Here is an 11,557-nt window from a genome sequence, read left to right as displayed (position 1 = left end):
AGATAGATAGATAGATAGATAGATAGATAGATAGATAGATAGATAGACAGACAGAAAGATAGCTAGTTATGATGATGATGATGATGATTTATGATATAAAAAAAATGGGCTGGTCATGTGGTAAAGGTGAGGGATTACAAATGACCTGCCCTGTTAGATCTCCACTGGTATCTGTCGAGATCAGAGTTGGGAGATTTGGTTCATATCTGAAATAATTCAATTAGACCTTCTCTTTAGAGAATGGGAGCTTTGTTGACACAAAAGCATGCGGACCTGAGACTTGGCAAGGAACTAAACAAAGGCACTAATACAGGAAAAACACTATACTTACATAGCCAGAAAGCTACACAGCCTGTAGGATGATGATGTAATTTTAGGGTTTCTAATGGGAGTTGGAGATTTAGGGACAGAATGAGGAAGATGGATGACACAGAATAAAAGAGACAAGGGAAATTTTATGAGCCAGGATGGGGGAGACAAGGAATTACACAGTCCAGTATGAGGGAGAAGTTGTATTGTATTTCAAGATAAAGGAAGAGACTTTAGGGCACCTTCAGGTTAGAGAATAAACTAGGAGCTTCACAAAGTACTGCAAAAGCAACCCTTAATATTATTTTTAACCCTTGGGGTTTTTGTATCCACATCAGTATTCATCCGGAGAAAGTGAGGAAAGCCTCTAGCATATTGGGCAGACAACTTGTGGTAAATCTTTGAAAGAACACAAGCAAGAGACAACAAATGGATGGGCAGACTAAGGATGGTCCCAGGTAGCTAGGTAGTTCAGTGGATACACACTGGGTGTAGAGTAAAGAAGACCTGAGTTCAAATTCGACCTCGGATACTTATAGCTGTGTGACCTTGGGAAAGTGGCTTAACTGAGGCTTGTTTGCCTCAGTTTCCTCATATGTAAATGAGCTGGAAAAGGAGATAGCAGACCATTTCAATACCTTTGCCAGGAAAACCCCAAACAAGGTCAGGAAGAGTCAGACACGACTGAAAACAACTGAACAACAATAAGGATGGTCCCAGAGAAGGTCAGTTTGGTGAAACTCCTAGGTGAGGTAATGTTATTGAATTAAAGAAGCAATATGAGCAATTCAGAAAAACATTGGAAATTTTATAAACTGTAAAATTCAGAAGTAAAACCAGGATTCCAATATACACTCTGATGACAGTATTGCAAATGAAAAGAAGACCTAAGACAAACACTTGGTAATTTGAATGATAGATTTCATCCCTGAAGAAGAGCTAAGGAAATGAACCTCCCTCCCACCTTTCATTAGATAGGTTGGGGACTATCCCTACAAAATGCTGAATACCCTGATTAGTTACAGTTGCACTGTCAGTTTTGCTTAGCTATTTTTTTGTTATAAGTGAAGGCTCATTTGTCAAAGGGGTGAGGGGAACAATGACAGTTATGGAAATATTGTGATGTAAGAACAACGGGCATAATAAAACACCATCTTTTTTTAAATATAAAGTGGGGCCAGTGAGTTAAATTCCTTCTTTCCAGACTATTCACGCCCTCAATCCTTACTCCTATCTCTTAAAATCCCTTACTTTCTTCAAAGACCAAGTTCAAATGCTAGCTTGTGAAGAAAGCCTTTTCTGAGCCCCCAAATGACAATATTCCCCTTCTTTAAACTACTATGAATGTATTCTTCATATATTAATCTAGGTACATGTTATTTTCAATAGTTTATAAACATTTTGATTTCAGGGATGGTTTTTTTGGTCTTTGTATTCTCAGCATATAGCACTGCACCTGGAATCTAGTTAGCCCTTAATAAGTAATTGTTGCTTGCTTACATGATTGTTTGTGAGGTGCCTAGGTGTCAAAGCTATGGCAGGATCCTAATCTCACCAGACTCTGCTGTGTGGGGTAGCAGATAAACCTCATTTTCCCAAGGAGCTGGAAATATAGACAATCCTATATCTCTTACCTTCAAGTCATTCTATCCCAGACATGGACCCATAGCTTCCCTCAGTCAGTGGAGGGAGCAATTTGGTATGTTCTAAATGTCTTATCATCTGGGGTCAAAGCCCCATTTACTCTGCTTTGGTTATGTCTTACTCTACATGAAATAAAGGGATTCAATGCCACACATTCTTGAGAGGTGATCTACTCACTTCTACCAGAGAGAGGTTCCCAATATCTCTTTCCTTCCATAACAGTTAAATATAAAAGAGAGTCTCAAATCAATTCAATAAATGTTAAGCACCTACTACATACCAGATCCTGTGCTAAGCATTGGAGACACAAAAAGACAGTTCCTTCCCTTAAGGATCTTACAATCTAATAGGTGAAGAAAACACTAGGGGTAACTGGAAAAGTATGGAGGGAGAGTGCAATCCAGTGGGGGTATCTGGCCCCAGAGGCATCCTGTTCCATGGAGTTGAGACCAATCAGAGCTACAGATTTAAAGCAGAAAGTGAGCTTTGAGGTCTAGGCTCTGCCCTCTATAAAGGAAAGCTTTGGATAGGGTTTATTAGCCCACCATCCATCCCTCCAATCAGAAGGGAGAGTAGGCTGAGGGAGTCAGGAAGGTGTTGAGTTAAAGGGTATGATGAGATTTCAGGTGATCAGCTTATCCAGGGGAAGGCCTTTTGTTCCCTGAAATGGAGACTAATTAAAGCTGCAGATGCAAAGTGGAGTCTCATTCCCAGACAGTAAATAAAGCATCTTAACAATTGAGGAACGAGTTGGGAGAAGATTTTGCTTATTTGAAGTATAGCAGCAAATGTACATTTCTTAGGTGGTGGTTTATAAAAGTTGAAAACTTTTGAGATGGGGTGAAATCATCTTCCCTCTAACTTCTACTCTATAAATGAAGAAGACCTAGTTTAGTGCTTTGAGATAAGGAAGTGACAAAATTTGTCATTGCTATGACAAACATGCTGTCTTGGGACCATTCATTTGGTCCCTAGAACTGACCGTAATAGACTGTTGTAATAGAAATGTAGAATGGGGTGGAAGGGAAGGAGCAGCCTATGCTTGGCATTGAAGTATTGTGTTCAATTCTGCACTACATCATTTAGGAATGTTATTGCTGGAAGAAATGAATGAGGACAGTGAAGGTACTCAAAATTTATCATATGAGGACTAATAAAAATAATAGCTAGGGGTGGCTAGGTGGCACAGTGAATAGAGCACCAGCCCTAGAGTCAGGAGTACCTGAGTTCAAATCTGGCCTCAGACACCTGACACACTAGCCATGTGACTTTGGGTAAGTCACAACCCCAATTGCCCTCCAAAAAGCAAAAAAAAAATTGCTAGCCTTAAGGTTTGCAAAGGACTTTACATATACTGTCTTTGATCCTCACAACAACTCAATGAAGTAAAAGCTATCATTATCTCCAAATTTCAGATGAGGAAATTGAGGCTGAAAAAGGTTGAGTGACTTTGTATAGAGTCACATAGTGAAGATGTTTCTGGGGCAGGATTGAACTTGTCTTCTTGACTCCACAGCCAATATTCTATCTATTGCATCACCTAGTTGATTAGTTGCATGTTTAGTTTGAACAAGAGATGGGACATGGTAGTTCTTTGAAAATATTTAAGGGATTGTAAGGTGGTTCCTCACTAAGAAATATTTGACATTTTGTCAGATCTCAATACAAAAAAAAACAAACCAGGAACCAATTGGTAGAAGTTTCAGGGAGATAGTTTTCATCTCAATATGAGAAACACAATTCCACCCAGAGCTATTTAAACCAAAGTTTGGCACTGACTGTGAGATGTTAATGGAGAAAAACCTCAATATCTATTACAATAATTTTATACAGAAGTTTAATTGAGAGAAATCAATTGTCAAAACAAAAAGACAAAAAAGGCATACAAAGCAGTTTAGTCAATAAACACTTGCCAAATAGATTAGATAGCCAAAATCAACACATTTAGAATATAAAATAGTTTGTAAAATCTGATGCTGAACAATGGTAAAATATTATCAACAATAGCACTTTATAAGACAGAGGGAGAAAATGGAGAATAAAGTCTTTTTAAAGAAAGTCTGGGAAGACACCAAGAGGAGCCAAGTCATGTGGAAGGCATTTCAGGACCAGCCTGGGGAGAGGACAACAACCAGAAGGTAGAAAAGACTTTATAAGGAAGCAAGGAAATAAGCATCTACTACGCCCCGGGCACTTTACAAATATGATCTTATTTGGATCCTCACAACACTCCTAGGAGTTAAATGTTATTATCCTGATCTTACAATTGAGGAAATTGAAGCAGATAGGTATTCAGTGACTTAGCCAAGTTCATATAGCTAGTAAGTGTTTCAGACTGGATTTGAGTTTGTCTTCCTGGCTCTAGGCCCAGCACTGTATTCACTGCACCACCTCTCTGCCTCAAACTATCTGAATAAAAGGGGAGAAACCAAACATATGAAAAATAACTCTAGTCAGTGTCTTTGCCAAGAAAACCCCAAATGGGGTGACAAAGAATTGGACGTGACTGAAATGACTCAACAACAAAAAACAAAAAATTCTGATTTAGTTCTTGTTTTGACAAAAAAAAAAGAAAAGAAAAATAGAGCACCATCCTCTCTTGTAGTACCAATGCAATATTTACACCACCCACGATCACAATAAAGACCATGACCATAAGCATCACATGACGTTCGATTGCAAAACATGCCAGACTCTCCAGATAGAGGATAAAGCTGAAATATTTATTTAGACACCAGAAAACTGAATCCCAAATCCAGTAAGCCAATTCCATCATAGTACCAAAGATATTCAGAAGCCATAATAACACTGAGAGCCATGCCAACCTTTAGCCTTCCCACAAACCAATACAAGATCAACATTTACTCACAAAACCCTCTATCCCCTTGCCTGAGTCCCTCTGTCCCCAACTGTCTCCAACTGTCTCCAGCTGTCAGGTTAGCTCTACCAGTTTCCTCCAGGTTCTGCTTCCCTTCAGCAAATTCCTCCCACCACAGACTCCATATGACTACATTCAGCCTATCAGGGGGCAGAGTTTATCTTCACAGCAGGGAAGCTTCAAACTCACCCCTAGGTCTATTAAGGGGCAGGGAAGATCTTCAAATTCCCATTCCTATTAAACCTCTGTAAGAGAGAAGTGTGAGAGTGACTTACGGTGAAGTTTCCCCATTCTGAACATCCTATTAGATTCTCATTTCTTCTTTATACTTTGTAACTAAGTTCAGTATATCTAGGGTTGTTACAGGGCTTGCTTAGTGAACCTCATGTATTATGTATGCTATCTAACAAAATTAGAGCCTCATTAGTAATAATTATGGTAATGGATTGAGATTGCTTTGTGCTGATTAGTAAGCATAAGTATTGTGCTGATTAGTAGCATTAGTAAGAAGATTGTGAGCTTGCCTTCCCAAGCAATGGTAAGGTGGGACAGGGTTTGGAAGTGGGGTTAGGATTATGATAAAAGAAATCTGTGAGCTTCTGCAACTTGCACTCCTCAGTTCCTTTTTAGGTGCTCTGGGAGTGTCCTTTCTCGAGAAAGCACAATAAAGACTCCTCTGCTTTTATTATAATTTTCTGAGTCTCTACAAATTATTGGTAAGGATCTTTATGTCCCACACAGAAGGATGATGTGTACATATATGCACTTAAAACTAAAGTTTTTTGGAAGTCTTAAGAATTTTGATCAATACAACGATCACCCATGATTCCTGAGTGATAAAGCATTGTATCCACATCTGAACAGAAAGGCAATGGACTTAGTGTTCAGAATGAGACATGAATTTTTTGGACATGACCAATGTGGGAATGTGTTTTGTTTTGCTTTCTTTTATTATGCATATTTATTAGAAGGGATTTGTTTTTCTTTTTTGAAAGTGGGGAGGAGGAAAGTAGAAAAAATAGATTTTTGTTAATTGAAAGAAATAAAATTGGGGGGTGGCTAGGTGGAGCAGTGAGTAAAGCGCCGGCCCTGGAGTCAGGAGGACCCAAGTTCAGTTATGGCCTCAGACACTTAACACCCACAAAAAAAAAAAAAACTAGCAGTGCAACCTTGGGCAAGTTACTTAACCCCAATTGCCTTCCAAAAAGGCAAAAAAAGAAAAAAGAAACAAAATCAAATTTTTAGAAAACTCTACATAAATGTGAGTTATTATTATTTTTAAAAAAAAACAGTATAGTAGGTAGGAAGGATTATCCACATATAGTAGAGAAAGAAACTAAAGGCAAGAGATTTTTAAACACTGGCCCAAGGTAGGAGCAGAGTTGGGTATCTTTCTTCTGCCATCACATACCTATTTTCCCATATTTTCAATTTCAAGAAAAGAATATTTTGATAGTTCAGTGGATTTGTGATCTTATCCATCTGTGCATGACACCACTGATGCAGACCACAAGCTATCTTCACATCTTTCACATGCAGTTTTACTCTTGTCCACATCTTTCTACAAATTCCCCATCATTAAACTGCCCTATCAGCTAGATGTCTTACTCTATTGCTTTTACTGTTTTGTGGGTTTTATTGCACCTATATGGAATATACATTTGTTTTCAAGGAAATAATGTGTCCTCAATTGTGTTTTGCAAAAAAAATTTCCCTTTTTTAGGCTGTGTGGATCAGCTTGGGGTTCAAAAAATATAGTCGCTGGTCCTATAGCCTGAGCCTTTTTGTGCTTCTTACGCCACTCAGACATCTTTAAATGTAAGCACTTCTTAATTGCTCTTTCCTCTCTTGGGCCGCTAGGTGGTGCAGTGGAGAGAGCACCAGCTCAGAGTCTAGAACACCTGACTTCAGATGTAGCCTTGGATGCTTTCTAACTGTGTGACCCTGGGCAAATCACGTGACCTCCATTTGTCTCAGTTTCCTCGTTTGTAAAATGGGAATGATAATATTATGTACCTCCTAGGGTTATAGTGAGGACCAAATGAGATAACAATGATAAAGTCCTCAGCACAGTGCCTGGCACATGTTGTTCTTTGTTGTTTAGTCATATTCCATTCAGTTTTGTTCAAATCTTCAGTTTTCTTGGCAAAGATGCTGGAGTAGCTTGCTATTTCCTTCCCCACCTCATTTTACAGATGAAGAAACTAAGGAAGACAGGGTTAAATGTCTTGCCAAGGATCACACAGCTAGGAAATGTCTTGAAATTAAGTCTTACTGATTCCTGGGATTCCTGGCCCAGCTCTATCCACTTTAAGGCCCTTAGTAAGTGCTATATAATTGGTAACTATCATCATCATCTCCTTCCACAACCTTGGAAGTTTCAATAGTCATATTATAGGGCTTGGCATCTATGATCATCAGGTATTTTCCTAGACATGGGACTTGCTGGCCCTCTGAACCCATATAACAGCAGCTAAGAAATGGTGCAAGCCATTTGACCTCCCAAAATGGATTGCCTGGATACTGGATACTGACTTTATTGGCATAATAAAAAGTGAATTGATTCAATATTTATTAATTGACACCTTTGTAAATATGTAAATATTGAGGCAATTGAGTTCATTCAGGGCTTTGTTTTATTTAAAGGTCAGTTAAGTAAAAAGATCTCTCAACAGTGAAACTGGTTTGTGCATGTAGACACAACCAGTGCTTCCAGGCAGTTTTGAAATCTCCTGTCCCAGAAAAATGATTTTTCCTTTAAACAGGAAATAAACCCAGAGGACATTTTCCACTTCCAGAACTCTAGCAAAGCTAAGGGAGGGGGAAATAAACCCTGAAATCTAAAACCTTATTCTGGTGAGAATATTCTGGAAATAGAGAAAAATATATTTATTTGATTGGTGAAATATTAATAGAACTGAACTTTGTTTATTAAATCCTTTAATGCTTACTGCAGGGTAAAGGAGGAGGATCTAAGTCATCATAACATTCTAATGGACTACTAGAAAACAAAGTAGTAATAAAGAAAAGAAATAAAATGTCAAACACATCCAGATGGTAGCTGATATACAAGAAGATCAAGAAGCAAGAGCAATTGTTTTTTTTAAATGGATATGAATTATATTGTAGAAATTTGATTTAAGCAGAAAATATCAATTATGATATTTTCAAGAGAAATAAGGTAGATTATTTTTAAAACATTGGGTAATTTAATTCCATCTGAGCATACTTCTTTCTCTGTACTTGCTGTTGTATAGCATTATTGAAAATCAGCTGTTTATTTTAAAGCATAATCCAACTACACAGGATGAAATCATGCTGAAAATCTCATCATTAACAGTAAAACTACTTCTGAGGAAACTATGTCTTTGAACTTATTTCATATTCCAATAATAAAGGACGTTCTTATGGATTATATAATCAACCTTTGGGTGCCCTATAAATCTTATGTCACATACTTCAGTTCCAGCCTACTTCTAAAAGCTTATCTTTCAGTGTCATTACAGAAACCCAGAATTATAATCAGCATAGGGCCTCAGGGACTTTTTCCCAGGATGTGCCTTAAGGAGAAGAAGCACATATTTCATCCTCCTAGTTCTATGAAGCTATTCCCTATATTTATAATAGTTGTTATTTGTCCTTCATTCTTGAAGAGGACCAGGACATTAGGAAGATGATACTATGACTTGCAAATGAATTGGATTTAAGTGAGGGAGGACTGTGCAAAGTCACCAGCCTCACTTTCTCCTCCAGAGCCATCTGGGTCTAGAGGCAAGATATAGATCAGGAAGACTGGAGATGGCCAGTGGGACACAGTGGGAGACCTTGGACTTTTTAAGCTAAGGTTTTTTCTGAGTTCTCACTTTGAGTGAGGCAATGCTCTTTCAGTGATTAAGGCTGGTTAAGAAATGAGCCAAGGAATGGCCACTTTTTTCTAACAGACAAAAAAAATCACTCCGGGAGGGGAAGATCCTCAGGGTTTCTGACCAAAACAGTATTTACATTCACTCTAAGCCATGGGGAACCAAACAATGACCACTAATTGGTTCTTGGGCTGGGACCTATTGTTGACCAATCATGAGAGCCTGAGAGAATTGGTTTTAAGCTGGGGTGGGGAACCTTCCACTTCCAAACCTCCTATGGCCCTTTAAGTCCTCAAGTATATCACTGTGACTCAATCCAAACTTCACAGAACAAATCCCCTTAATAAAAAGATGTGTTCTTGAAAACGTGGACTCAGTCAAAAGACTGCACCCAAGGACCTAGAAGGCCACATGTGGCCTAGAGACCACATGTTCCCCAACTCACTCTAAGGCATGGTCTTTAAGAAAGAAATCTAGCCTGTAAACCAAAGACAGGAGTTTCATCTAGGTTCCAGACATCAAAACTTGTATTCTTTTCGGCAAAGAACCAACAGGTAAAGGCATGATACCCCATGTAGATAGGGGGAGAGGAAAGGGAGAAGAGAGGAGAGGAGTTACCCAACTGGAACTGGCCAGTTGTGTCCCCAGTGGGAAAACTCTTAACTACTTACAGGTTGTAGTTTGTCCTTTGTTCTTGAAGAGGACCATGACATCAGGAAGATAATGCCATGACATGCAAATGAATTGTATGTAAGTGTGGGAGGACTGTGCCTTTGCTATTTTTTTCCTAGGTCACTCCCACTCCTACTACAAGCACCACCACTGCTACCAGTGTGACCATGTCTAAGTAGGGTGATTTTTCACATGATTCCTTGCCATAGGCTGCTCAGTGTACAGCACTAAGCATGGTCAGAGATGTGAATAAGAAATGACCAGACCATGTGTGTAGTTCAAGGAAGAAACATGAGCTGCATTTATTTATTCTTAGGACAAGGTTTTAATAGAGCAATGAGACAAAAAAGGCTCAAGTATTCTTATCATTATCTTAGTGTGTTATATCCTGGAAGTAGCACAGAATAGGTAATTTGATAAGGCTTTGTTCTCTAGGTGCCAGAAAGTCTTAGGGAAGGTCAGTTAACTCCTCTTATATGCATTCACATAACAAGGATACTCTCCAGAGCAGGCTTCAAGGCCGGAAACCAAAGCCACATCATCAAGAACATCTGCATAGGAACTGACCCCCAAGAATCAAATATTTTGGTTTCGAACAACTAAAGTCTTGGGGTAAAGCCTATTGGTCTCAGAACTCAAACGCCTTTTAAGTGTAACACATATCAAAAGACCCAAGGAGCAAATTTAACAAAAAGCTGGGTCATGTAGGGCCTTCTAGAGGGAACATAGTGAGATCTTTATCTGAGTCCTGAATCAGGCTTCCTTGGCTCCCTACAATTCCTGACCTAGAGAACTGTACCATTTGACCTAGATTGCCATTCAGTCTCAACATTAACCTTTCTGACATTAAACTTTTTAAGCCTTTTTGTATTTTCTTCAGTTATTTGCCCTTTCTTCCACCTTCTAAAAATCTAAACTGGGCAATAAGCTTCCTGTGTATTCATACTACTCTCTTTAGAAACCCAGCTTAACCCCTTCTATCTACCTGGTTGTAATAAATTGTATTCACATCCTCAAAATCCCATTCTTATTGTTAAACGGCTCAATAGCTGATTTTCCCTCTTAGTATCTCAGGTCACAGGATACTAACTATCAGTTCTCTGAATTATTTAATGTCTTTTTCCTTTTAAAAATGTTAAATGGGGGGTGGGGGTGGAGCCAAGATGGTGGAGTGCTCTGCGAGGCTCCAGCTCTCACCACCTCCAACCCATGTAAAAGGGGACTCTGAACAAAATTTGGAGCTACAGAATCCACAAAATGACACAGAGAAGCTAACCTCCTGCTGAGGACAGCCCCACAGGCCAGCAGGAATTGGCCAGCTCAGCACTCTGGGAGCCGACCCCAGCTCCACACTGAGGCTTTAGCCCCAGGGCGGGCCTTACCAACCACTGGCTGGAGGGACTCCAGATCACCAGCAACTGTGGTGGTCCTGAATTATCAACACATAGATGCTAAGGACAAAGTGAGAGGTCAGTGCAGTGTGGACTTTGGGACCCAGTAGTTGGGAGTGCAATAGCTTTTGCCCCCAGGGCAAGAAGCAATGGAGGGCTGCAGCGTATCCAGTGCCACGTGGCAGCTTCATCTCCTGGCCTGCAGAGTGTAGGGGGACCAAGTGACCAGTCTGAGGGGTAATCACTCTTGCTTTAACCTGCTTGGATCTGGATTGCAGTCTAGGGTGGAGGTCCTGGGGTGTGCAACCAGCTTGCCAGAGCATGTGGAGGCTTCAGAGAGGGCACCCAAATAACACCTCCGGCAGCTGAGAAAAACCCAGCATTTGGCACAAAGCTCCCCTATCTGGTAGCAGAGTACTACTATGGCAAAAATCCCAGGGGTCAAGTGACTGAGTGGCGACATGACCAGGCAAAGGAAGCAAAGCAAACAGAAGAATCCAACATTAGCCTCCTACTTTGGGGAAAAAAAGGATTAAAGCATGAAACAGGAGGAAGACAATGAAGTCAGAACTCCTGCACCAAAAGCTTCAAAGGAAAATACCAGCTGGTTACAGGCCACAGAGGACCTTAAGAAGCAGATAAGAGAAGTGGAGGAAAAATTGGGAAGAGAAATGAGAACAATGCAAGAAAATTACGAAATGAGGGTCAACTGCCTGACTGAGGGAAATAACACCTTAAAAAATAGACTAATTCAAATGTCAAAAGAGGCTCAAAAAGGCAATGAGGAGAAGAATGTCTTA

The 11,557-nt window shown here is 39.7% G+C and overlaps 1 long non-coding RNA gene across 2 annotated transcripts in view; it reads right to left on the bottom strand.

Moving 5' to 3' along the window:
• LOC138145685 (uncharacterized) overlaps positions 1-5,206 on the bottom strand; it is a 14,159-nt gene extending 8,953 nt beyond the window's left edge. The window contains exon 1 of one of the 2 annotated variants that reach the window (XR_011164293.1): positions 5,107-5,206. This is a non-coding gene — a long non-coding RNA (uncharacterized lncRNA). Of the gene's footprint in view, positions 1-4,822; positions 4,939-5,106 lie in introns of those variants that run through there. The other variant, XR_011164292.1, reaches the window with a different exon arrangement.
• Between the last annotated feature and the right edge of the window lie 6,351 nt (positions 5,207-11,557).

The sequence above is a fragment of the Petaurus breviceps genome, unplaced genomic scaffold, assembly GCF_028583685.1.
Source record: "Petaurus breviceps papuanus isolate PSGF00001 unplaced genomic scaffold, PetGlider_PUasm1.0 90743, whole genome shotgun sequence".
Taxonomy (NCBI): Eukaryota; Metazoa; Chordata; class Mammalia; order Diprotodontia; family Petauridae; genus Petaurus; species Petaurus breviceps.
The sequence above is the reverse complement of the archived record's forward strand: the minus strand, read 5'-3'. Positions and strand labels throughout refer to the sequence as shown.